Source organism: Rhinoraja longicauda, chromosome 15 (genome assembly GCF_053455715.1).
Source record: "Rhinoraja longicauda isolate Sanriku21f chromosome 15, sRhiLon1.1, whole genome shotgun sequence".
Classification (NCBI taxonomy): Eukaryota; Metazoa; Chordata; class Chondrichthyes; order Rajiformes; family Arhynchobatidae; genus Rhinoraja; species Rhinoraja longicauda.
In genome coordinates, this window is record NC_135967.1 from 40,728,339 (window position 1) to 40,755,445 (window position 27,107).

Sequence of the window (27,107 nt, forward strand, 5' to 3'; positions counted from 1 at the left end):
CCATGAATATGATTTACAGTAGGTTACGGAACTTCCAATCACATAAGAGACCAGTAGAGTTGCTGCCTTACACCGCCAGAGACCCGGGTTCCATCCTGACTGTGGGTGCTGTCTGTGCCGAGTTTGCACATCCTCCCTGTGGGTTTTCTTCGGGTGCTCCGGTTCCATCCCACATTACAAAGACGTGCGGGTTTGCAGGTTAATTCGCTTCTGTAAATTGCCTGTAGTGTGTAGGATCTGAAAGTGGGATAACATAGAACTAGTGTATGGGTGTTCAATGATCGGCTTGGACTCAGTTGCTGAAAGGCGCGTTTCCATGTTCAATTAATGATACTTTCATGAATGTATCTCCAATGTATGTATCTCTAAAGGAAACAATGCAGACATTCAGGCCTCACACTTCATTTTCTTGGTCCTTGTGAATGTTTTACTGTAGAATTGACCAAGGTACAGAGATTTATCAGGCCTTGAAAAAGCAGCCAACACCATCAAAGACTTGTCCCACCCCGGTCATTCCTTCTTCTCCCCACTCCTGCCGGGCAGAAGATACAGAAGCTTGAAAGTGTGCACAACAGACTCAGGAACAACTTCTTCCTCACTGTTATCAGGCTTCTGAACGGTCCTTCGCGGAGCTAGGACTGATTCACTTCTACCCCATTGCGATTTGCGAACATTGGGCTTTGTGGAACTGGTGGGCTGCAATGCTGAGAACTATATTCTGCACTCTGTGTAGGAAAATAACTGCAGATGCTGGTACAAATCGGAGGTAACACAAAATGCTGGAGTAACTCAGCAGGCCAGGCAGCATCTTAGAGAGAAGGAATGGGTGACGTTTCGGGTCGCGACCCTTCGGTTCACCCATTCCTTCTCTCCGAGATGCTGCCTGACCTGCTGCGTTACTCCAGCATGTAGTGATACCTATATTCTGGACTCTGTGTATTTCCCAGCAATGGGAAATAAGTATAAAAGTACCTATTATACTTGAGTTTGGCTTAATTGTATTGATGCTATTATTATTTCATTATGTCTCTCTTCGAAAAGATAGGATTTAGTGAGTGTATAAATTATCTCTTTCTACTCGCATAAGTATTCTTTGTTCACATGGGATTGTTGATGGAAAATGATTAAGGTTATTCAGTATTGGAAGAATACACAGTTAACACCAAGGCTCCACTCACTGGAAACATATAGGTTAAAGGAATGTCAGTCAATAGCTGTAGCTGTTGTTATATTTTCCCCCGCACCTGGTCAGATAAACCAATTCAGCACAGACAAGTGCAGTTCAAATGTGGTCCCTTCCACCTAATAGGATACTGAGGCTAAAAGAATTCAAATAAACCAGCATTTTTTTTTTTTAGAATAATATCCTATATCAGTGGAATTGCAGATGCTGGTTTACAAAGGTAAAAGATACACAGTGCTGGAGGAACTCAGCGGGTCCAGCAGCATCTCTGGAGATCATAAGATCATAAGTGAGGCCCACCGGAAATTGGAGGAACAGCACCTCATATTTCGCCTGAGCAGCTTGCAGCCCAGTGCTATGAACATCGACTTCTCCAACTTTAGATAGTTCCTCTGCCCCTCTCTTCCCCTCCTCCTTCCAAGATCTCCCTCTATCTTCCTGTCTCCACCTATATCCTTCCTTTGTCCTGCCCCCCTGACATCAGTCTGAAGGGTCTCGACCCGAAAAGTCACCCATTCCTTCTCTCCCGAGATGCTGCCTGACCTGCTGAGTTACTCCAGCATTTTGTGAATAAATACCTTCGATTTGTACCAGCATCTGCAGTTATTTTCTTATAAGATCCTAAGTGATAGGAACAGAATGAGGCCATTTGGCCCATTAAGTCTACTCCACCGTTCAATCATGGCTGATCTATCTCTCCCTCCTAACCCCATTCTCTTGTCTTTTCCCCATAACCCCTGACACCCATATTAATCAAGAATCTATCTATCTCTGCCTTAAATATAACCATTGACTTGGCCTCCACAGCCTTCTGATGTAAAGAATTCCACAGATTCACCACCGGTCTGACTAAATAAATTCCTCCTCATCTCCTTCCTAAAAGAACGTCCCTTTGTTTTGGATACACAATTCAGGACCCTTCTTCAGACTCGACCCGAAATATTGCCTATCCATGTCTTCCAGAGATACAGTCTGATCCGCTGAGTTACTCCAGCAATCCGTGTCTTATATCAGTGTGCTCTTTCCCTTCAGGATAATTCATTGCAGATTATTGTCAAACCAGATGCCAGGTCTTCTGTAATTTTGAGAATATTATTGTTTTTTTTAATTAGATGTGGATTTCTCTGGTTACAGTCCGATGGAAGGTGACTGTAAAAAGGTGCTCAGTGTGCACCTGTTCTTGTGATCTCAAAACGTGCCCAGTTATCTTCCTGTTCTGATGAGAATGATGAAATCGAGTACAAATGTACCTCTTCATGTTAGCAAATAAAAGAATAGGCTATGAATAAAAACATTAAAACCCTCCAGGGCAGCACTGTGGCGCAGCGGTAGAGTTGCTGCCTTACAGCTCCAGGGACCCGGGTTCCATCCTGACTACGGGTGCTTGCCTGCACGGAGTTGGTACGTTCTCCCCGTGACCTGCCTTGGTTTTCTCTGGAATCTCCGGTTTCCTCCCAAATCCCAAAGACATGGAAGAATACACAGTTAACACCAAGGCTCCACTCACTGGAAACATATAGGTCAAAGGAATGTCAGTTAATAGCTGTAGCCACGGCTGATTGTTAATTGGTTAATTGGTCTCTGCAAATTGCCACTGTTGGTTAGGAGAGTAATAGAATGTGGAGAAGTTGTTGGGAATTTGGGGAGAATAAAATGGACTTAGCGTGGGAATAATTATTGGACAGTGTGGACACTGCGGATTGTAAGCAATATGCCACATGCTCAGTATACTTCAGAACCTAAAGCATACTCCAGATTCAGGGACAGTTTTATCCCAGCTTTTATTAGGCAACTGAACCATCCTATCACCAACTAGAGAGCAGTCCTGAGCTACCATCTACCCCATTGGAGACCCTCAGACTATCTTCAATTGGGCTCTACTGGACTTTATCTTGCACTAAGAGTTATTCACATTATTCCCTTTATCATGTACTGTGCACTGTGGGTGACTCGATTGCAATCATGTATTGTCTTCCTGTTGACTGGTTAGCACGCAACAAAAGGTTTTCACTGTACCTCGGTACATGTGACGATGAACGGAACTTAACTAAACTAAACTAGACTAGACTAAACTAACCTAGAATCAGCAAGTGTTTAAACTCTACCATGACTCATGCTTTTGCCATCATTGGATTGGCTATTTTTTAATTTCGTTGTACTCGTTGCAATGACAATAAATGAATATTATTATTATTATTATTATTATTATACTGAGCCATAGAAAATTCCCAGTGATAAAAGTTTAAAATACAAACCAAAATTTTTTTTTAAATTAAAAAATTATGGTTGCCATTCCTACTGCACCTGAAAATCCTGTTCCCATGCTAGGTCACCCCAACATAAGTGATATTTGAGAGTATCTAAGAACATTGGCGAGTTTCTCGATTAGTATGGGTGTCAGGGGTTACGGGGAGAAGGCAGGACCATGGAGCTAGGAGGGAGAGATAGATCAGCCATGATCAAATGGCTGAGTAGACTTGATGGGCCGAATGGCCTAATTCTTCACCTATCACATGAATTCCTCCCTGCCATGGTCTTGCCATGCCAAGATCATGGTTTATCTGATCATTTAAACTCATTAATTTGCCTTGTGTCGAGTTTAGGTCTGGCTTGTTTCGAATTGCCAAGCTGGCCTTGAAGAGGAGTCAAATGAAAACTGTTAAGATGCCATCAGACCACTTGTTTTCCCATATGATCTACTAAATGGAATACTTAATCGAACTGTACAGGCACTGTGCTGGAGGGCACTTGCTACAGGGATATGAATAGAGTTAAGTGGATCAAATCCCAATAGCACACTACCACAGGGATGCTTGTCATGGGTATTCTCATTTCTGTGAAGCAGTCATCATAAGTAAACATCAAGAGTCTGTTTGTCTTTAATGTGGCTTCACGGGGAAGCCATTACAGATTATATCAAGCAAATACTTGTGATTCAAAATGCCTTGATTTACAATGGCTGTGTGTTGGACTTTCAATGAACATTGGAATTTAGCCTTAGTATTTCACCAAAGCAATAATTGAATATTTATTTGTTATTTTTGGGTCAATATCTCAAACTCCGAAAGTGAATGGAGAATGTACACCGATCAGCCAAAACATTATGACCTGATGAGCCAAAACATTATGACCACCTGCCTAATATGCTGTTGGTCCTCCGTATGCAGCCTCATACACAGCAGGGTACGATGCACTGTGTATTGTGATACATTCCTCCCGTGACCACCATCAAAATTTTCTGTGACTTGTGCCACAGTAGATCTTCTGTCAGTTTGGACCAGACGGGATAGCCTTTGTTGCCCTCGCGCATCGATGAGCCTTGGGCACCCAACAACCTGTTTGTGGTTTGCTGCTGAAAGAGGCCACTGCCTTCAGGGAATATCATTGCCATGAATGGGTGTACCTGGTCTGCAACGATGTTTAGGTAGATGACACGTGTCAAATTGACGTCCACATGAATGGCGAGACCTAGGGTTTCCCAGCAGAACATTGCCCAGAGCATCACACTCCCTCCACCGGCTTGTCGTCTTCCCAAAGTCGGTTTGGACCAGATGTGATAGCCTTCGTTGCCCTTGCGCATCGATGAACCTTGGGCGCCCAACACTCTGTCGCCGGTTTGTGGTTTGTCCCTCCTCGGACCACTGTCGGTAGGTATTCACCACTGCTGACCGGGAGCACCCCACAAGCCTTGCCATTTCAGAGATGCTCTGACCCAGTCGTCTGGCCACAACAATTTGGCCCTTGTCAAAGTCGCTCAGGTCTTTACTCCTGCCCATTTCTTGTGCATCCAACACATCAACTTCAAGAACTGCCTGTTCACTTGCTGCCTAATATATCCCACCCCTTGACAGGTGCCCTTGTAACAGGATAACCAATGTTATTCACTTCACTTGTCAGTGGTCATAATGTTTTGGCTGATCGGTGTATTTTTAACAAGCCATTCCAGTATTGGGAATGTTAACTTATACTTCACACTGCAGAAGGTCCCAGATTCATCTTAATCTTTCAATTTGAATCCTTTACAAGTCAATAGTTCAATGTTGATACCAAACAACCTCTTTTCTTTCTCTCTCAACCCCTTCTCTTCCTCGTTCTCCCACATGATTCTGATTCTGATTCTGATTCTGAATTCTGATTCTGATTCTGATTCTGATTCTGGATTCTGATTCTGAATTCTGATTCTGAATTCTGAATTCTGAATTCTGATTCTGATGTATGCGTGATACTTTATCATCACATGTGACATATCTCAGTGAGATTTTTTGTTTTGCAAACACCAGGTATGCAAAGTGTCGCCACACAGAAGGCACCGACAAAGTTACAGACTATTCCATTTAGTCCCCAGTGGTCCACCTTTGCCCCTGGCAGCCCCCCAAGCCAGGTCCCCCCTTGTTCTCGTGTGTAGGAAGGAACTTCAGATGCTGCTTTATCATATATATACAGCCGGAAACAGGCCTTTTCGGCCCTCCAAGTCCATGCCGCCCAGCGATCCCCGTACATAAACACTATCCTACACCCACTAGGGACAATTTTTACATTTACCCAGCCAATTAACCTACATACCTGTACGTCTTTGGAGTGTGGGAGGAAACCGAAGATCTCGGAGAAAACCCACGCAGGTCACGGGGAGAACGTACAAACTCCTTACAGTGCAGCACCCGTAGTCAGGATCGAACCTGAGTCTCCGGCGCTGCATTCGCTGTAAAGCAGCAACTCTACCGCTGCGCTACCGAAGATAGACACAAAATGCTGGACTAACTCGGCGGGAGAGAAGGAATGGGTGACTTTTCAGGTCTGGACCCTTCTTCAGACCTTCTTCAGTCTGGAAAAGAGGTAGGGTAGGAACCCTGAAGGGGTTCTGACCTAGAACGTCAACCAATCCCTTTTCTGCAGAGATTATACCTGACAAGCTGAGTTACTCCAGCATTTTGTGTCTATCCACCTATCACTTACCAGGCTTTGTCCTGCCCCACCTCTTTTCCAGCTTTCTCCCCCCACCCTCCCACCACCTCACCTCACGCTGATCCCATCAGTTTGAAGAAGGGTCCCGACCTTAATTGTTAGCTATCCATCTTCTCCACGGATGCTATGGAATTCTCTGCCACAGATGGCAGTGGAAGCCAATTTACTGGATGTTTTCAAGAGAGAGTTAGACATAGCTCTTAGGGCTAATGGAATCAAGGTATATGGGGAGAAAGTAGGAATGGGGTACTGATTTTGGATGATCAGCCATGATCTTATTGAATGGCGGTACTGGCTCAAAAGGCCGAATGGCCTACTCCTGCTCCTATTTTCTATGTTTCTATGACCCGCTGAGTTACTCCAGCATTTTATATCCATCTTTGATAGAAGTCAGCATCTGCAGTTGACTTTTATTACATTATGTGTGATAGGTGGATACAGGTGGGGGGAGGGTCGTTTAGCAGGTAGGTGCGGTGACTGAAAAAGGTTTGAGATGATAAGGAGGCAAAAGGGTGATGGTAAGGATGGAAGAAGAGTAAACTGCAACGCCGGAGGGAAAAGGGAGAGGGAAGGAGGGAGGGAGGGAAGTGAGGTGTGATAGTGGGAGAAATGGATGTGCAGGAAAGAGAGAGGGGGAAGAGTGGCTGTTAGTTAAAATTGGAGAAATCAAATGTTCATAGCAATGATCAAACAGTGTTCAAAGAAAACTGGTGCCTTTTCCATTCTTCAGAAGTTTTATTTTAATTTATAATCAGTAGAAGAGTGACCAACAAATAGTTCAATACATGACTTTTTATGATAACTAGTATTATAATTATACCCTGTGCTCCATGTCGTAAATCAATGCACTGCTTGCTATTCGCAATGCATTTGGCAAAGGCTTTGAAAATGCAGTCAATATTGAACATCAAGAAAGCTGAAATGAATCAAAAAGCTCTATGAGAAAATTATTACTTTTAATCACTGAAACATGAGATGTGTAATTATACCTGACCATGTAATGGCCTTCACTCCTTGCCAATAACAAAATCATAGTTTGATAGAGGTTACCACAGCGGACATCTGAGGTTGATCTTAGTTCCATGTGGATCATCATTAGAGAATGGAGAGTGTTTTATTGTCAGATGTCCCCGGAAAGGAGCAATGAAGTTCTTACTTGCAGCAACACGACAGAATATGTGAACGTCGTACTCTGTGAACGTTATAACAAATAGCAAAAAAATGTTCAGTGTGCAGATACACACACACACACACACACACACACACACACACACACACACACACACACACACACACACACACACACACACACACACACACACACACACACACACACACACACACACACTCACACATGTGTGTGTGTGTGTGTGCGTATATATATATATATATATATTTATTCACAAAATGCTGGAGTAACTCAGCAGGTCAGGCAGCATCTCAGGAGAGAAGGAATGGGTGACGTTTCGGGTCGAGACCCTTCTTCAATCTGAAGAAGGGTCTCGACCCGAAACGTCACCCATTCATTCTCTCTCCGAGATGCTGCCTGACCTGCTGAGTTACTCCAGCATTTTGTGAATAAATCAATTTGTACCAGCATCTGCAGTTATTTTCTTATATATATATCTATATATATATATATATAAAAGATAGACACAAACTGTTGGAGTAACCAGCAGGTCAGGCAGCATCTCTGGAGAAAAGGAATAGATAAACATGGGTCTCGACCTGAAACGTTAGCTATTCCTTTTCTCCAGTGATTCTGCCTGACCAATTGAGTTACTCCAGCACTATCTTCAGTGTAAACCAGCATCTGCAGTTCTTTCCTGAACTCACACACTATTTTGTACGTGTGTGTGCGTGTGCATATATATATATAATGGAAAGGAATGTAGGAACAAAAGGAGTGTAGGATCTCCATTACAGGAGACTGACTAGTGACCGCCATCAACTACAAACCCACTGTCTCCCATAGCTATCTTGACTACACTTCTTCCCGCCCTGTTTCCTGTAAAAACTCTATCCCCTACTCCCACTTCCTCCGTCTACGCCACATCTGAGCCCAGGGTGAGGTTTTCCATGCTAGAGCATCGGCGATGTCCTCATTCTTTAGGAAAAAGAGGGTTCCCCTCTTCCATTATAGTTGAGGCTCACACTAGGGTCTCCTCAATATCCCGCAGCTCCGCTCTTGCTCCCCCTCCCCCCTTTCGTAACAAGGATAGAGTCCCCCTTGTCCTCACCTTCCACCCCATCAGCCATCGCATACAACAAATCATCCTCCAACATTTCCGCCACCTCCATCGGGATCCCACTACTGGCCACATCTTCTCATCTCCACCCTTTTCTACTTTCCGTGGAGACCGTTCCCTCTGAAACTCCCTGGTCCACTCGTCCCTTCCCACCCAAATCACCCCTTCCACAGGTACTTTCTCCTGCAATCGCAGGAGATACAACACCTGTCCCTTTACCTCCCCCGTCGACTCCATCCAAGGACCCAAACAGTCTTTCCAGGTGAGGCAGACGTTCACCTGCACCTCCTCCAACCTCATTCGCTGAACACCTCCGCTCAGTCCGTCTCAACCAACCTGATCTCCCGGTGGCTCAGCACTTCAACTTCCCCTCCCATTCCCAATCTGACCTTTCTGTCCTGGGCCTCCTCCATTGTCATAGTGAGGCCCAGCGCAAATTGGAGGAACAGCACCTCATATTTTGCTTGAGCAGTTTACACCCCAGTGGTATGAACATTGACTTCTCCCACTTCAGGTAGTCCCTGCTTCCCCTCTCTATCCCCTCCCCTTCCCAGTTCTCCCACTAGTCTTCCTGTCTTCGACTACATCCTATCTTTGTCCCGCCCCAACCCCTGACATCAGTCTGAAGAAGGGTCTCGACCCGAAATGATACCCATTCCTTCTCTCCCGAGATGCTGCCTGTCCCGTTGAGTTACTCCAGCATTTTATGTCTACCCTGTATATATGTGATTGCAATTAAATTTGGATATACTTACACTACCGTATGTGTGTCAATCCAAAGTACTTTCACATATTACTACTGAAGTATTGGAATGTTTTGAGCCGAGTTAGAGTTTTGAAAGTATGTTGCTTTGGAGCCATTTATGATTTACAATGAAATGGTTTAACCTGAGCATGAACAAATCCTTTGACAACCATTTTACCAGCATTGTTAACCTTCTTTGATGTAATTGGACTTGCATCTGCCGTACTTATTCTAATGATGCAGAACATGATTACAGTCCAACGTGTTAAATGTGAGGAACCTCCTGTAACGTCAGATTTAAAGAGTCAGGAGACTGGAGTTCTGTGTGTTTCACTGAGTTTCCTTTATTGCTGAGCTTATAGTAAGATCAAGCCAGGTGTACAACATCCAGCTGCCAGGTATATATTAAACTCTGCAGGCGTTTGCCCGAGCGGCTGGTTCTAATATCTCTGCATCTGCATCAAGACGTACTGAAATTACAAATCTGAGATAGTTAATGTTATTGAGCAAAATCCGTTAAATCAAACGCACAAAAAATTCAGGGAGTTCTCCCCGTGACCTGCGTGGGTTTTCTCCGGGTGCTACAGTTTCCTCCCACACTCCAAAAACGTGCAGGTTTGTAGGCTAACTGGCTTCTATAATTTGTCCCTAGGGTGTAGGGTAGAACTAGTGGAGTTTTATCTGATTCTCTCAAAATGTGTCTAAAGGGAGCTAATCCATTCCATGCTTCATATTCAGCAAACTCGCCAATGTCATAGAAACATAGAAACATAGGTGCAGGAGGAGGCCATTCGGCTGATCGTCCCCAATCAATAACCCGTGCCTGCCTTCTCCCCATATCCCTTGATTCCACTAGCACATAGAGCTCTATCTAACACTCTCTTAAATCCATCCAGTGATTTGGCTTCCACTGCCTTCTGTGACAGAGAATTTCACAAATTCACAACTCTCTGGGTGAAAAAGTTTTTTCACACCTCAGTTTTAAATGACCTCCCCTTTATTCTAAGACTGTGGCCCCTGGTTCTGGTCTCGCCCAACATTGGGAACATTTTTCCTGCATCTAGCTTGTCCAGTCCTTTTATAATTTTACATGTTTCTATAAGATCCCCTCTCATCCTTCTAACCTCCAGTGAATACAAGCCTAGTCTTTTCAATCTTTCCTCATATGACAGTCCCGCCATCCCAGGGATCAATCTCGTGAACCTATGCTGCACTGCCTCAATTACAAGGATGTCCTTCCTCAAATTAGGAGACCAAAACTCTACACAATGTCTGTACTATCCCGTCAACAGATTATATTATGGTGCTTCCTTCTCAGATCCTTGATCACTTATCACAATGCTGCTTTGTTGTTTATTTTAGTTTGGAGCTGCAGTGTGGAAACAGTCCCTTCGCCCCCCCGAGTCCAGCGAATACCCAGTGCACTAGTTCTATCCTCCGCTGTAGGGACAATTTATAAAAGCCAATTAACCGACAAACCTGTATGTCTTTGGAGTGTGGGAGGAAACCGAAGCACCTGGAGAAAACCCCCGCGGTCACAGGGAGAACGCACAAACTCCGTACAGACACCACCCGTAGTCAGGATCGAACTTGCGTCTCTGGCGATGTAAGGCAGCGACTCTTCTGCTGCACCACTGTGCCGCCTGTGCTGTAGATGGTATCACGGGTTTCAACAAAAAATGGCTTTTAACAGCAGGTTCTTTAGTAAAGTTTTCTTGGTAGTGACCACCACATTACATCGCGGTCCCCTTATCTTCACCTCCAGTGCCTTCGCTTCCATTAAGATTCTCATCATGGTCCTCCTCTCTATTTTTTTGTTGTAAGCCATTGTTACCCACCTCCATTTCAATGTCCGAATATGGTCTATTTCTGAAACATCATCTCTTTTCTCTTGCTTTACCATCTGCAAATCCTCATTTTTATTAAACTCATTCCTCTTCTTGACTCATCTTGCCCCTACCCAGCGTCACCTCCCAGAAGTGTCACAAACTCATCCTGCCTTACAGCGCCAGAGACCCGCGTTCGACAGAAAGGTGCCGTCTGCACGGAGTTTGCACGTTCTCCCTGTGACCTGCGTGGGTTTTCCCCGGGTGCTCCAGTCTCCTCCCACACTCCAAAGACGTGCAGGTTTGTAGGTTAATTGTCTTTGGTAAAAATTGTAAATTGTCCCTAGTGTGCGTTGGATAGTGTTAGTGTATGGGGATCACTGGTCACCACGGACTCGGTGGGCCAAAGGGCCTATTTCTGCACTGCATCTCTAAACTAAACTAAACTAAAATAAACCATGCTAAAGAGCCTGATAGCTGACGGGAAAAAGCTGGTCTTGAACCTGGAGGTCACGGTTTTCAGTGTTCTGTGCCTTCTTCCTGACAGTAGGAGGGAGATGAGAGTGTGGTCGCAGTGGTGTGTATCTTATAATTCCAGGAAGATATCTGGAACATGACCTCCACAAAGCAGTTCATTATTGTGTGGTAAACATTAGGTTGGAAAGAAATACCAAATAAAACTGACAACATTAATAGACGCACACGTTAGCAGCTGGAAAAGACCTCTCAACCCTGAGAATTTGCTCCACTACTGACTATAATAACCCTCTATTTTTAAAAGCGTAGTCCTGGCCTCTTCTCGTAACCCTTGATGCACTTTCCTTCAGAAAAATAAATACCTCCATCTGTTTTTTGGTAAACAAATATTTATCGGCTTGGTCTCTGCAACACTGTGGCAATGAATTCGCTGTATAAATGAAGCCATTTCTTTAGACCTTTGACTGTTGAGATACAGCATGGAAACAGGCCCTTTACCCACTGAGTCCGTGCCGACCAACAATCGGCACACTAGCACCATCCTACACACACTAGTCAAGTCAAGTTTATTTGTCACATACACATACACGATGTGCAGTGAAATGAAAGTGGCAATGCCTGCAGATTGTGCACAAAAAAGAATTACAGTTACAGCATATAAATAAAGTTAATAAGTTACTATAGTGTAGACAAAAATTTAGTCTCTGGGGTTATAAAAGTTGACAGTCCTGATGGCCTGTGGGAAGAAACTCCGTCTCATCCTCTCCGTTTTCACAGTGTGACAGCGGAGGCGTTTGCCTGATCGTAGCATCTGGAACAGTCCGTTGCTGGGGTGGCAGGGGTCCCTCATGATCTTGCTTGCTCTGGATCTGCACCTCCTGATGTATAGGTCCTGCAGGGGGACGAGTGTAGTTCCCATGGTGCGTTCTGCCGAACGCACTACTCTCTGCAGGGCCATCCTGTCCTGGGCAGAGCTGTTCCCAAACCAGACTGTAATGTTGCCGGACAGGATGCTCTCTACAGCCCCAGAGTAGAAACAATGAAGGATCCTCAGAGACACTCTGAATTTCCTCAGCTGTCTAAGGTGGTAAAGGCGCTGCTTTGCCTTACCCACCAGTGCGGCAATGTGTGTTGCCCATGTCAGATCCTCTGTGATGCGGACTCCCAAGTATTTAAAACTGCTCACCCAATCCACAGTAGACCCATTTATCTCCAGTGGCAATTTACAATTTTACCGATGCCAATTAATCTACAAACCTGTATGTCTTTGGAGTGTGGGGGGATACTGGAGCACCCGGAGAAAACCCACGTGGTCACAGGGAGAATGTACAAATTCCACACAGACAGCACCCCGTAGTCAGGATCCAACCCGGGTCTCTGGCGCTGTAAGGCAGCAACTCTACCGCTATGCCACTGTGCCACACTTTCTCCACGCCTCAATCTTAACTCTTCCATCCTATATACTGAGACAGCAATCAAGTATTGTCGACACCCCTGTCAGAAGAAACATTCTCCCTTTATCCAGTTTATCTAAGCTTGTCAGAATTATATGTTTTAATGAGATTCCTTCTCCTTATTCAAAATTCTGGTGACAAATGTTTTTTAAGAAGGCAGAATTATCATCCCAGGGGTCATTCTAGTAAACCTTACTTGTCATAGATTCATAGAGTCATACAGTGATAGAGTGTGGAAACAGGCCCTTTGGCCCAACTCGCCCACACCAGCCAACATGTCTCAGCTACACTATTTCCACCTGCCTGCATATAATCCATAATCTAACCCTGTCATATCCATGTACCTGTCTAACTGTTTCTTAAACATTGGGATAATCCCAGCCTCAACTACCTCCTCTGGCAGCTTGTTCCATACACCCCCCACCCTTTGTGTGAAAAAGTTACCCCTCAAATTCCTATTAAATTTTTACCCCTTCACCTTATACCTATGTCCTCTGGTCTTCGATTCACCTACTCTGGGCAAGAGACTGTGCATGTAACCGATCTATTCCTCTCATGATTTTATGCACCTCTATAAGATCACCCCTCATCCTCCTGCACTCCAAGCCTACTCAACCTCTCCCTATAGCTCACACCCTCGAGGCCGGGCAACATCCTCGTAAATCTTCTCTGTACCCTTTCCAGCTTGACAACATCTTTCCTACAACATGGTGCCTCAGAACTGAACACAATTCTCTAAATGCGGCCTCACCAACGTCTTGTATACACTGGAATTTAGAAGGATGAGAGGGGATCTTATCGAAACGTAAAAGATTATTAAGGGGTTGGACACGTTAGTGGCAGGAAACATGTTCCCAATGTTGGGGGAGTCCAGAACAAGGGGCCACAGTTTAAGAATAAGGGGTAGGCCATTTAGAACGGAGATGAGGAAAGACTTTTTCAGTCAGAGAGTTGTGAATCTGTGGAATTCTCTGCCTCAGAAGGCAGTGGAGGCTAATTCTCTGAATGCATTCAAGATGGAGCTCGATAGAGCTCTTAAAGATAGCGGAGTTAGGGGGTATGGGGAGAAGGCAGGAACGGGGTACTGATTGAGAATGATCAGCCATGATCACATTGAATGGCGGTGCTGGCTCGAAGGGCCGAATGGCCTCCTCCTGCACCTATTGTCTATTGTCTATTGCCTTATGCAGCTGCAACAGGCACACCAACGTCTATACTCCAAATGTTGTTGTACTGCGGAGTGACAATACTGTATCAAGGGATGTTTGCTCTTTCATTCAAATTCTCTTGCTCTGAAGGCCAACAAACCATTTGCTATTGTTAACGTTTTTGCTGCCTTGGTATTTTTACTTCCAACAGTTGGTAAACAAGGACATTGTCTATTTTCCACATCAAAGCGGTCCAATCTGACAGCTTTTAAATAATACACTGGCCTTTGCTTTGTCCTACGAGAGTGGATAACCTCATATTCAACCGCATTATCAACCATGTTTTTCATTGACTTGCTCAATCAGTCCACATCACTTTTGAATTTTCTGCACCCTTCCCATAATTCATAACCTCACCAGTCTAATGTCCGTGAAAATTTAGAACTTTATTTGCTTCCTCATTCAAATTATTATGTTCCATATAACTGAGGCCCAAAGACTAATCACTGAAATCACTGAACATCTAGTTATTCCCTGACATTCCATTTATTCCCCCTCTCTGCTCTCTGCCTGTCAACTGATTTATCAGTCGGGAGGAACTGCAGGCGCTGGTTTAAACTGAGGTTAGATACAAAATGCTGGAGTAACTCAGCAACTCTGGAGAGAAGAAATGGGTGACGTTTCGGGTCGAGACCTTTCTTCAAGACTGAAGATCCATAATGTCACCCATTCCTTCTCTCCAGAGATGCTGCCTGTCCTGCTAAGTTACTCCAGCTTTTTGTGTCGAACTGATTTTTCATTCCATGCCAATATATTACCCTATACCCAAGCACTTTAATTTTACATAGTCTCCTCTTTCTGGGATTTTACCAAAATCTTTGTGAAAATGCAAGAAGACCAAATCTACAGTTATTTCTTACGCATTCTACCTGTTTTATCCTCAGATTTCCTCCGTAGGTTTGTCAAATAAGTTTTTCCTTTCAAAACTCTATATCAGTTTTGTGTAATGCAGATTATTTTTTCCCCTAAATTTTCTGTCATCCCACTTTGCTGATTATTGATGTTAGACACACCTACCTACGTTTTAGAAAGATAGACTCAAAGCGTTGGAGTAACTCAACAGGTCAGGCAGCATCTCCGGAGAAAAAGGGTAGGTGACGTTTTGGGTCATGACCCAATCTGCGCCTTAAAAATACCCAATGACTCGACCTCCACAGCCGCCTGTGGCGATGAATTGCGAAGGAAGGAACTGCAGATACTGGTTGAAACTGAAGATAGACACAAAAAGCTGGAGTAACTTAGCGGGACAGGCAGCATCTCTGGAGAGAAGGAATGGGCCTTGACGTTTCGGGTCGAGACCCTCCTTCAGACCTGTGGCAATGAATTTCCCGAATGGACCTTGTGGCTTTCTGCTTCCGAACCCTTGTAGACTGCTGATGTCTCTTACCTCACCTTTTATCTCCTTGGCCAGCTATGACACCAGGACAAACTAATGAATTTGCCTTATATTTACAGTCCATGAAGAAATATTATCAAAGAAATCACAGTTTTAAGATTCAACATTCAAAAGTGACTTTCCTTGGGCCGAATGCCTTGAAGCAAATGTGATCACAGGTTCACAAGGGAGACAGGGCCACGGAACAAAGAATCGCCACTGCAGTCCTATCGGCCTTATCTCCCTTCAATGCTGTTCCCGAGAGGAAGCCGAGGATTAGCAGCTTCACTCTTTTGTTTAGCATGCAGCATTCTGAAAGTGTAAAGATAACATCAGGCACAATTGTTATGCCTCTCATTGCAGAATAGCCTGATAACAAGCCTGGGCGGCACAGTGGCACAGCGGTAGAGCTACAACCTTACAGCGCCAGAGACCAGGTTTCGATCCTGATTACGGGTGCTGTCTGTACAGAGTTTGTACGTTCTCCCCCGTGACCTGTGTGGGTTTTCTCTCAGATCATCGGTTTCCCCCCACACTCCAAAGACGTACAGGTTTGTAGATTAATTGTCTAGGTGTAAATGTAGAATTGTCCCTGGTGTGTGTGTGTGGTGTCATGGTCGGTGCGGACTCGATGGGCTGAAGGGCCTGTTTCCATGCTGTATCTCTAAACTAAACTAAACATGCATTTGCTCAGCTCACACATGAACCATGGCCAATTGCGTAATGTACCAGAGAACTATAGGAAGGCACTGCTCATCGCTTCATAGCCAGTCCAGCACAGAAACAGGTCCTGTGGCCCACAATGTCTGTGCCAAACATGATGCCGAGATAATCTAATCTCCTCTGCCTGCGCCTGCTTCCAGGCTCTGCATATCTGTGTGCCCATCCAAAAGCTTCTTAAGGGCGACTAATGTATCTGCCTCCACCACCATCACTGGCAGCATGTACCACCGGGCACCCACCAACCTCTGTGTAAAAAACATGCCCTGCATATCTCCTCTCAACATTGCCGCTTTCCCGTTGAAGCTATGCGGCACAGTGGCACAAGGGCGGCACAGTGGCACAAGGGCGGCACAGTGGCACAAGGGCGGCACAGTGGCACAAGGGTAGCACAGTGGCACAAGGGTAGCACAGTGGCACAAGGGTAGCACAGTGGCACAAGGGTAGCACAGTGGCACAAGGGCGGCACAGTGGCACAAGGGCGGCACAGTGGCACAAGGGCGGCACAGTAGCACAAGGGTAGCACAGTGGCACAAGGGTAGCACAGTGGCACAAGGGTAGCACAGTGGCACAAGGGTAGCACAGTGGCACAAGGGTAGCACAGTGGCACAAGGGTAGCACAGTGGTACAAGGGTAGCACAGTGGCACAAGGGTAGCACAGTGGTACAAGGGTAGCACAGTGGCACAAGAGTAGCACAGTGGCACAAGGGTAGCACAGTGGCACAAGGGTAGCACAGTGGTACAAGGGTAGCACAGTGGCACAAGAGTAGCACAGTGGCACAAGGGTAGCACAGTGGCACAAGGGTAGCACAGTGGCACAAGAGTAGCACAGTGGCACAAGGGTAGCACAGTGGCACAAGGGTAGCACAGTGGCACAAGGGTAGCACAGTGGTACAAGGGTAGCACAGTGGCACAAGGGTAGCACAGTGGTACAAGGGTAGCACAGTGGCACAAGAGTAGCACTGTGGCACAAGGGTGGAACAGAGGCACAAGGGTGGCACAGTAGCACAAGGGTAGCACAGTGGCACAAGGGTGGAACAGTGGCACAAGGGTAGCACAGTGGCACAAGGGCGGAACAGTGGCACAAGGGCGGAACAGTGGCACAAGGGCGGCACAGTGGCACAAGGGTAGCACAGTGGCACAAGGGTAGCACAGTGGCACAAGGGTAGCACAGTGGCACAAGGGTAGCACAGTGGCACAAGGGTAGCACAGTGGTACAAGGGTAGCACAGTGGCACAAGGGTAGCACAGTGGCATAAGGGTGGAACAGAGGCACAAGGGTAGCACAGTGGCACAAGGGTAGCACAGTGGCACAAGGGTGGAACAGAGGCACAAGGGTAGCACAGTGGCACAAGGGTAGCACAGTGGCACAAGGGTAGCACAGTGGCATAAGGGTGGCACAAAGGTGGCACAAGGGCGGCACAGTGGCACAAGGGCGGAACAGTGGCGCAACGATAGAGCCGCTGCCTTACAGCACCAGAGATCCAGGTTCGATCCGCGCTACTGGTACTGTTTGTACAGAGTTTGTACGTTCTCCCTGTGACCACGTGGGTTTTCTCCGGGTGCTGCGGTTTCCTTCCACATTGCAAAGGTGTGCAGGTTTGTCAGTTAATTGGCTCCCTGTAAGTTGCACCTTGTGTGTAGGTGTGGCAGTGGGTTAACATAGAACTAGTGGAGGGGTGACCGTTGGTCGGCGCGGACGCAGTGGGCCAAAGGACACGTACTCATGCTTGATCCCTAAATTCTATCTCAATGCCCCCTCGTCTTTGACATTTCCACCCTGAGAAATGATTCACTGTCTTCTTCAGATTTCAAGTAACCCTTGCATTCCCTCTCACTCCATCCCTCCCCCACCCTCGCTTTCCCGCTAGTTTCACCTATCGTATCCCTTCGTTGTCATCTCTAACACGGCCAACAATGGACCCTTGTGGGCTCCACCTTCCCTGGGTCATCGGTGCCCTCTCTGACTTGTTCCGTACCTTTTCATACTTCTAGTTTCCCTCTCCCCTGACTCTCAGCCTGAAGAAGGGTCTGGACCCTTATCGTCACCTTTTCCTTTTCGCCACAGATGCTGCCTGACCCCGCTGAGTTACTCCACAATTTTGTGTCTATCTTCGGTCTACCTTCGGCCTCTGCAGTTCCTTCCTACACGTTGCGTTGGGTGCTACTGTACCTACTGCAGGCTACTGACTTGCCCACCGGTCATCGTGCATCAGTTTGTCCACTCAATGTTCTCAGCACCAGAGCCGAAACGATTGGAAATGGGGAAATTGTTGCATTTGTTAATAATTCCATTTTTTCTTCCTGCGGTCACAAGCAATCTTGGTAAATGACAGACAGCAGCAGGGTAGAATCCATTGTTCATTAAACAAAACCACGAGTGGCCACAAATACAGATGTGCTCGCCGTGAGTTTCCTCCCTTTATTTTCCCGTCGTATCAACTGCGATTACTATCCAGGTAAGTAAGTCACTGTTCAAGAGAGAGAGAGAGAGAAAAAAAAAATCAGATTCTGCAGCTCAGTGTGCAGTGTCCTGAGTCATAAATCTGTGTTAGGGCAAACAGCTAAAGGTGACAGCTAACATCTGATCTCAACAGATTGTGCAGCTGATATCTGTCAGCATATCGGAGAGACACATTATTGAGGGGAAAGACATATTTTCTGCAGCTGATAAGGTTTTTATGACACGTTTTTGCTACATGCGGCCAGATGTAAATGGTACCTTTCTCACGCCGCGATGCAGATCAAAAAGGAATTACATTTCGGAAATGAAATCATTCATCCAGTGCAATTCCACTGATCCTTGCCTGTCCAGTCACCACGGAACAGCAATCAGTAAAGCAAATAGGACAGTCCATTATGGTGCGAAATTAGTGGAAGATAAATTGGTGGCTGTTGTGTTGAAAATGTACGGCTCTCCACGAGAGTTGGTGAGTCAGAGAGTCAAGGGGAAAGTGCCAGAGCCTCCACTCGAGAGGCGGAATCATTAACAGTCGTGGGTTTTGATCTGCCCCACATCATTCTTCATTCTAGCTTGGCGTTAGTTTAATTCAGCGTACTATTGTCCACCACACCGAGGTGCAGTGAAGAGCCCCTGTTCCAATATCTAAAGGGGCTGCTCCTTGCTTTTTGGCTGCACTTTTCACCCACCATCCTCATCTCATCTCTGGACACCCTGTGCGTCGGGGAGAGGGTAGGGCCGAAGATGTCCTTGTTGGGTTGCTCCTGGGCCTGGCCAAGCTGGCCATCCGCGACTCACGGCGCCAGGCGGAAGAGGGCTCTGCCCGAGCCAGATGCCTACCCCTTTTCCGGGGTTACATCCGTGCCCGGGTGGTGTTGGATAGGGGCGACGCGCTGTCCACGGGCACCCTGGAGGATTTCCGGGACCGCTGGGCACCGCGGGGGATTGGATGTGTCCTGGATGGGGATTGTAATATAATTGTATAATAGTTTCAATTGGTATATTTGTTTGTATAGTATTCTGGTGGTGGGTTCTGTTTTGGTTTTATTGTATTGTATATATTATGTTAATATTTGAATAAATATTTTTGATTTAAAAAAAAAAAAAAAAAAAAAAAAAATTTAAAAGAGGTGCAGTGAAGAAGCTTTGTTCTGCGTGCTATCCAGTCCAATCATTACCAAATCAAGTGGAAAACAAAGAGTTTCACTGCACCTAGCGAGGCACAAGTGACAATAAAGAATCATCGTCACCATGCCGTGAGTACAGTGGAGAACAATTACAGTGAGGTCCCGAGCAGATACAAGGACGGCACGGTGGCGCAGCGTTAGAGCTACTGCCTTACAGCGCCAGAGACCCAGGTTCGATCCTGACTGCAGGACAGAGTCTGTACGTTCTCCCCGTGACCCGCGTGGGTTTTCTCCAAGATCCCCGGATTCCTCCCACACTCCAAAGACATCCAAAGACGTACGTTCTTTGGTCTGTAGGTTAATTGGCTTGGTATAAATGTTAAATTGTCCCTCGTGTGTGCGGGGTAGTGTTAATGCGCGGGGATCGCTGGTCGGTGTGGAATCGGTGGGATGAAGAGGCTGTTTCCACGCTGTACCTCAAACTAAAACCAAAGCTGGAAACGTCACCTGCCCATTTTTTCCACAGATGCTGCCTGACCTGCTGAGTTACTTTGTGTTCTTTTGTGTATTAACCAGTGTTGTTGGCGAAAGAATAGTGAGGGCTATTAACGAGTAAATAGGGATGTGGATTGTGCTAATGTGGTGAGCGGGAACAGCAGACAAAGGCAAAAAGTAGAGACATGGAATGTAGCAGTGACGCCACCCAAGTTCCAGCAACCTCATTGATTATGTTGTAGCGTGCACCCATCGTTGTAAAATAAAATTGGATCTACTGTCAACTAAGTTAGACTTGTGGAGAATCATTTTATTCTGTAATCAGGACCAAGTTTGCCACCTAATTAAGTCTCTCTGTAACCCCCATTCTTTTATCAAGACCTAGTTTTACTGCTAATCAAGTTTCTGCGTAATCCTGTCAGCTGGGAATGTAAAGGCCGTTCCAAAGTCACATTCAGCAGATCAGCTTTGACTGGTCTCCTGCTGCAGCCCAGTTTTAATAAATCACCCATTGCTTAGAACACCAACTCCAGCTGGCCTTTCAATTTGCTCCTAAACTGGCATCTGCAGTTCCTTGTTTTCTACAGTGGATAATCGTCGACCCTGTAATCCTGGAGTTACAATGGGTGTGCTGTGGTATATCAGAGGGAGTGGATGTAATTATGATCAGAACTGTTTGAATGTCTTGTGTAGGAATGAACTCCCGATGCTGGTTTTCACTGAAGATAGACACAAAATGCTGGAGTCAGGCAGCATCTCTGGATAGATAGAATGGGTGACGTTTCGGGTCGAGACCCTTCTTCAGACTGGTCTTGACCCGAAACGTCACCCATTTCTTTTATCCAGAGAGTTATGGGTCAGATGTAGGCAAATGAGACCAACACAGTACACCAACTTGGTTGGCATGGACAAGGCAAGCTGAGGAGCGACGTTTAAGTGCTACATAGCTCTATGACTGTATGACCCTTTTGATATGAATGAATTTTGAGGGCATTGAAGGTCAAAGAACACAAGTAGAATCTTGCCTCCATTGCCTTTCTCCACCTCTCAGATCAGAGCAACAGATACTATGAACAAATACAACTAGTTTCACTGTGTAGGAAAAAAAAACTGCAGATGCTGGTTTAAATCGAAGGTAGACACAAAATGCTGGAGTAACTCAGCAGTATTTATGGAGAGAAGGAATTGGTGACGAAGGAGTTGGAGACCCTTCTTCAGTCTGAAGTCTGAAGAAGGGTCTCGACTCGAAAGGTCACCCATTCCTTCTCTCCAGAGATGCTGTTACTCCAGCATTTTGTGTCAACCATCAACCAGTTTCACTGCCCTCCTAATTAAATATCACTGATTGTATGCCTCATTCTCACCTTCCCTCAGCTGACAATGTACCATTCTACATTTCCTTGACCATCGTCCCCTTTGATCTGTGTTTTCACACCTTACCCTTCCATATCTCCCTCCCCCCGACTCTCAATCTGAAGAAAGGTCTCGACACGAAACGTCACCCATTCCTTCTCCCCAGGGATTTAGTTCAGAGATACAGCGCAGAAACAGGCCCTTTTGGCCCACCGGGTCCGCGCCGACCAGCGATCCCCGCACATTAACACCATCCTACACCCACTAGGGACAATTTTTACAGTTACCAAGCCAATTCACCTATAAACCTGCACGTCTTTGGAGTGTGGGAGGAAACCGAAGATCTCGGAGAAAACCCACGCAGGTCACGGGGAGAACGTACAAACTCCGTACAGACAGCGCCCATAGTCGGGATCGAACCTGGGTCTCCGGCGCTGCAAGTGCTGTAAGGCAGCAACTCTACCGCTGCGCCACAGTGCCACCGTGCCAGGATACTGCCTGTCCCGCTGAGTTACTCCAGCATTTTGTGTCTATCCACAGATACAATGAGTTATGGAAGATAATATTCCCCAAACAAGCTGATCTATTTGTTAACGTTTTGCTTTCTTTGTCTTTTTTTGAAGGAACTGAATTCTGAGGGTGCAGTTTCACAGTCACTGCTGTGATGTGGAATCTCATCGAGCATGCTCGGTAGTGGCGGCAAAACTGATTCACCTTCTGATCCAGGTAGGCCTTTAACTTTGTGAGGAGCTTGACACAAAATTGTGAGGTGTTGAAGATTTGGAAACACGGGCTCGGGAGTATTTGGAGGAATATGCTGACAGGATTTGTTTCCTTTGTCTTCTTAATGTTCGCCATTATGCAGTTTTGTTCAATTATTTCAATTAAGGTCTTCATTATAACCGCACAAAACATAATTAACGCTTCTCCTTGCCCGGACTGATACAGTCAGCTCCACATGCAAAGAGCTATGCTTGGCTGCGTGTCGATATGTGTAATCTATAATATCAACGTAATGCTGCACCCACTGGATGCATCGGATCGAAAACTGGATGCAGTTTTGTCATTATTATCTAACCTGCATCTTCTATCTGTGTAATGCTACAACTGTTCCTCCATATTCACAACTGCCTTTGTGGAATGACACCACTCAGAGTTACAGCATGGTAACAGGCCCTTCGGTCCAACTTCCCCACATGTCCCATCTACACTAGTCCCACCTGCCTGCGTTTGTTCCAAACGCTCCAAACCTGTCCTACGTACCTGTCTAAACATTTCGTAAACGTTGCGATATTCTCTGCATCAACTACCTCCTCCAGCAGCTCGTTCCATACACCCGCCACCTTTTGTATTTAAAGGTTACCCCTCAGGTTCCTATTAAATCATCCCCCCCCCCCCCCCCCCCTCACCAACACGAGGTGACCTCACCCCTCCCCAAACAATGCAGAGAATTAAAACCTTCCACTCTAAATGGCATTCTCCGCCCCTCCACCCATTGTCCTTCTGCAGACCAACTCTTCTCTTTACCCCAACATTGGTATCTTTACTCACCTCCACTCTCCACAACTCCACTTTATGCTTCCCTTCATTTAAATAAAAAAAATCAGCACCTCTCGAATATGTCTTTGAAAGCCAGACCTTTCAGTTTATCCAAACTCTTCCCCGATAACTATTCATCTTGTCCATTACTGTATATTTATTTTTATCGTCTTAGCTAACTAATGTCCCCATCACAATACTCCAATCCAATTCTGAAACGACCAGTCAGTAAGATGTTACTACGAGCAGATTTAGGCCATTCGGCCCATCAAGTCTACTCCGCCATTCAGTCATGGCTGATCTATCTCTCCCTCCTAACCCCATTCTCCTGCCTTCTCCCCTTAACCCCCGACACCTCTACGAATCAGGAATCTATCTATCTCTGCCTTAAAAATATCCTCTGACTTGGCCTCCTCAGCCGTCTGTGGCAATGAATTCCACAGATTCACCACCCTCCGACTAAAGAAATTCCTCCTCATCTCCTTCCTAAAGGAACGTCCTTTAATTCTGAAGCTCTGTTCCTAGACTCTCCCACTAGTGGAAACATCCTCCGCACATCCACTCTATCCAGGCCTAAATTGTCAGCAACCCCTTTGCAACTCCCACACTGCATTTACCAGAAAGTCAGTTCCGTTCTGCAAACTTTACGAAATAAGTTGTGATGAACAGGTCAATGGTTTGAGAAATGTGAATGGACGTGTGACATTGCAGGCATTTTGCACAGTTTGCACCATTGTGTAACTTGATGTAGTTATTATTTTTATACGATTACAATGTGATGCACGGCCATCTCAAGTCTCTGGCAGAGGGCAATGAGGTGAAGATAATGTACACCCTGAGCAAATACAGGCTCAAAGGTGATCCATTTGATCCCTATTTGTGGGAAATTTGCTGATCGTTGTAGGCTGATGCTAGCGTTGACACCAGTTGTGCTGTTCGAAGGAAATCAGGCAATATTCTGGTCCTGGAGACACAAGAGACTGCAGTCCGAAGAAGGGTCCCGACCCAAAACCTTGCCCATCCATTCCCTCCAACAATGCTGCCTGACCCGCCGACCAGCACTTTGTTTTTTAGATTTAGATTTAGATTTTAGATTTTAGAGATACAGCGCGGAAACAGGCTCTTCGGCCCACCGAGTCCGTGCCGCCCAGCGATCCCCGCACATTAACACTATCCTACACACACTAGGGACAATTTTTACATTTAGACAGTCAATTAACCTACATACCTGTACGTCTTTGGAGTGTGGGAGGAAACCGAAGATCTCGGAGAAAACCCACGCAGGTCACGGGGAGAACGTACAAACTCCGTACAGACGGCGCCCGTAGTCAGGATCGAACCTGAGTCTCCGGCGCTGCATTCGCTGTAAGGCAGCAACTCTACCGCTGCGCCACCGTGCCGCCGTTCATGTCTCCTGCCCTCTCCATTGGTTAGAAGCAAGAAATTGCAGATTCTGGTTTACAAAGAAGGATAGAAAGTGCTGGAGTAACGATAGATAGATAACATTCCAGGGCGAGACCCTGCTTCATTGTGTAGAAGGATCCTGACCCAAAACGTCACCTATCCATGCTCTCCAGGGCTGCTGCTTAGCCCGCTAAGTTACTCCAGCACTTTGTGTCCTTCTTTCCATTTGTTGCTAATTATTGTTGTGTGTATGAGGGGAACAATGATGGAGAGAACTCAAATATTCTGTATCCAATGCTGGAAAAGTATGTGGGAAGGAACTGCAGATGCTGGTTTACACCGAAGATAGACACAAACTGCTGGAGGAGCGCAACAGGTCAGGCAGCATCTCTGGAGAAAAGGAATAGGTGACGTTTCGGGTCGAGACCTTTGTTCGGACTGAGAGTCAGAGCAGAGGGGAACTAGAGTACGAAAAGGTACAAAGAGCAAACAAATGAAAGGTATGAAAAGTATCTCAGTTTTAAAGATCATCTTGTTCAGCGAGATATGAGAAAGGAATTGTAATTTGTAGGATCGGCAAGATGTTAGGATCAAGCAGGCAGAGTGGGAGAAAAAGAGACACAAACTGCTGGATTAACTCAGCAGGTCAGGCAGCATCTCTGGATAAAAGGAAAAGGTGACGTTTCGGGTCGGGACCCTTCTTCAGAGAGGGAGAAAGAGAAAGAGACTTGTGACCGGATTTAGAGTGATCTCAGCTGAGGCTGCGGGAAAACAGGACAGAAATCTTGCGGGACGAACAACTGTAGATGGTTGGGCATAATAAGATCAATTAATTGCACAGTGTGTTGCTAAGCGTGTGTGGGCAGTGTATCGCCACGGGTATGATAGCAGAGGTTGCTGGTCCAGCTGTCAGAGTCTTGGACAATCGATCCAAAGCGTTAATCCCACCAGGACAGTTGGGGGATTCAAATTCAAGTAATTACATGAGTCTGGAATTAAAAGCTAGTTTCAGTAATGGCAACCGTGAAGCGACCAGATTGTCGTTAGAATTCCATCTGGTTTCTGAATGTCAGTCTGGGAGGACGATCTGCAATCCTCCCCACTTTGGCCCATACGTGACTCCACGCCCATTGACGTGGCCGAGTCCGCGCCGCCCAGCGATCCCCGCACATTAACACTATCCTGCATACACTAGGGACAATGTCTTACATTTTACCCAGTCAATTAACCTACATACCTGTACGTCTTTGGAGTGTGGGAGGAAACCGAAGATCTCGGAGAAACCCCACGCAGGTCACGGGGAGAACGTACAAACTCCGTACAGACGGCGCCCGTAGTCAGGATCGACCCTGAGTCTCCGGCGCTGCATTCGCTGTAAGGCAGCAACTCCACCGCTGCGCCACCGTGCCGCCTATCCAGGTTTGCTGCCTGTCCCGCTGAGTTACTCCAGCATTTTTGTGTCTGTCTTCAGTTTAAACCAGCATCTGCAGTTCCTTCCGACACATGAAGAAAGCCACAAGTTGTCCTGTTTTGAGCAACATGTAGAGTGATCTTCTGCACAGCTTCCTGCCCTTGATCGCCAGTGGCTGCTGTCTTGTCACTGTCTGTTGGTCTAATTGACGATTCAGAAAGCATCTCGCACCAGTCAGCCAGACTGACAGCTGATGCCAGACTGAGTGGGCCATACCTGACAGCTCGTGTTACATTTCATAAAGCTTGTCTCCATTCCCCGCGTTCTCCTCTCCAACCAACCGAACTGATCCAGCTACTTACAGCGACGAGGACCGAAATGTCAAGAAGGATCGGCTGTGTCTCCACACTGGTTGAAGGTTTTTGATGTGTTTGCAGGACAAACCGAAGATTGAGTTGACGTTGTGACACCTCACAGGCGGTGATCGAAACCTGCCACGGGGTGCTAACAAATATTTGATCAGAAGCTAATCTGCCTTCGTTAGGTACTTGCCAGAACGTTTGCAAAAAAATCTGGATCCCCGACATAAATACTGAGATTGACAGTTGTTGGTTTGTTAATGTTTAGTTTAGTTTAGTTTAGAGACACAGTGCGGAAACAGCCCACCGAGTCCGCACCGACCAGAGATCCCCGCACACTAGCACTGTCCTAAGCACACGAGAGACAATTTACATTTACACCAAGCCAATTAACCTACAAACTTGCATGTCTATGGAGTGTGGGAGGAAACCGGAGATCTCAGAGAAAACCCACACAGGTCCCGGGGAGAACATACAAACTCTGTACAGACGGCACCCGTAGTCGGGATCGAACCCGGGTCTCCTGCGCTGTAAGGCAGCAACTCTACCGCTGCGCCTACAATGGGTCTAAAGCACTTTAGGAGCTGTACATTTGTCCGAAGTATATGCTATTTTTCTCATCTAAATGAGCAGAACTTTTTTTTAACTTCTTCTTGTATCGTTCAGTTGTACAGTGTGGAAACAGGTCCTTTGACATTTCCCCCCCCTTTCCATCCCCATCCCCATCCCCCCACTCCACCCCCCCCCCCCGCATAACTCG

General features: G+C 46.2%; 1 protein-coding gene across 2 annotated transcripts in view; it reads left to right on the plus strand.

Moving 5' to 3' along the window:
- tenm1 (teneurin transmembrane protein 1) overlaps positions 1-27,107 on the plus strand; it is a 1,669,493-nt gene that overhangs the window by 824,939 nt on the left and 817,447 nt on the right. For both annotated transcript variants that reach the window (XM_078412545.1, XM_078412546.1), the window contains one exon: positions 22,258-22,360. The gene's annotated coding sequence lies outside the window, so the exon portion shown is untranslated. The remainder of the gene's footprint in view (positions 1-22,257; positions 22,361-27,107) is intronic.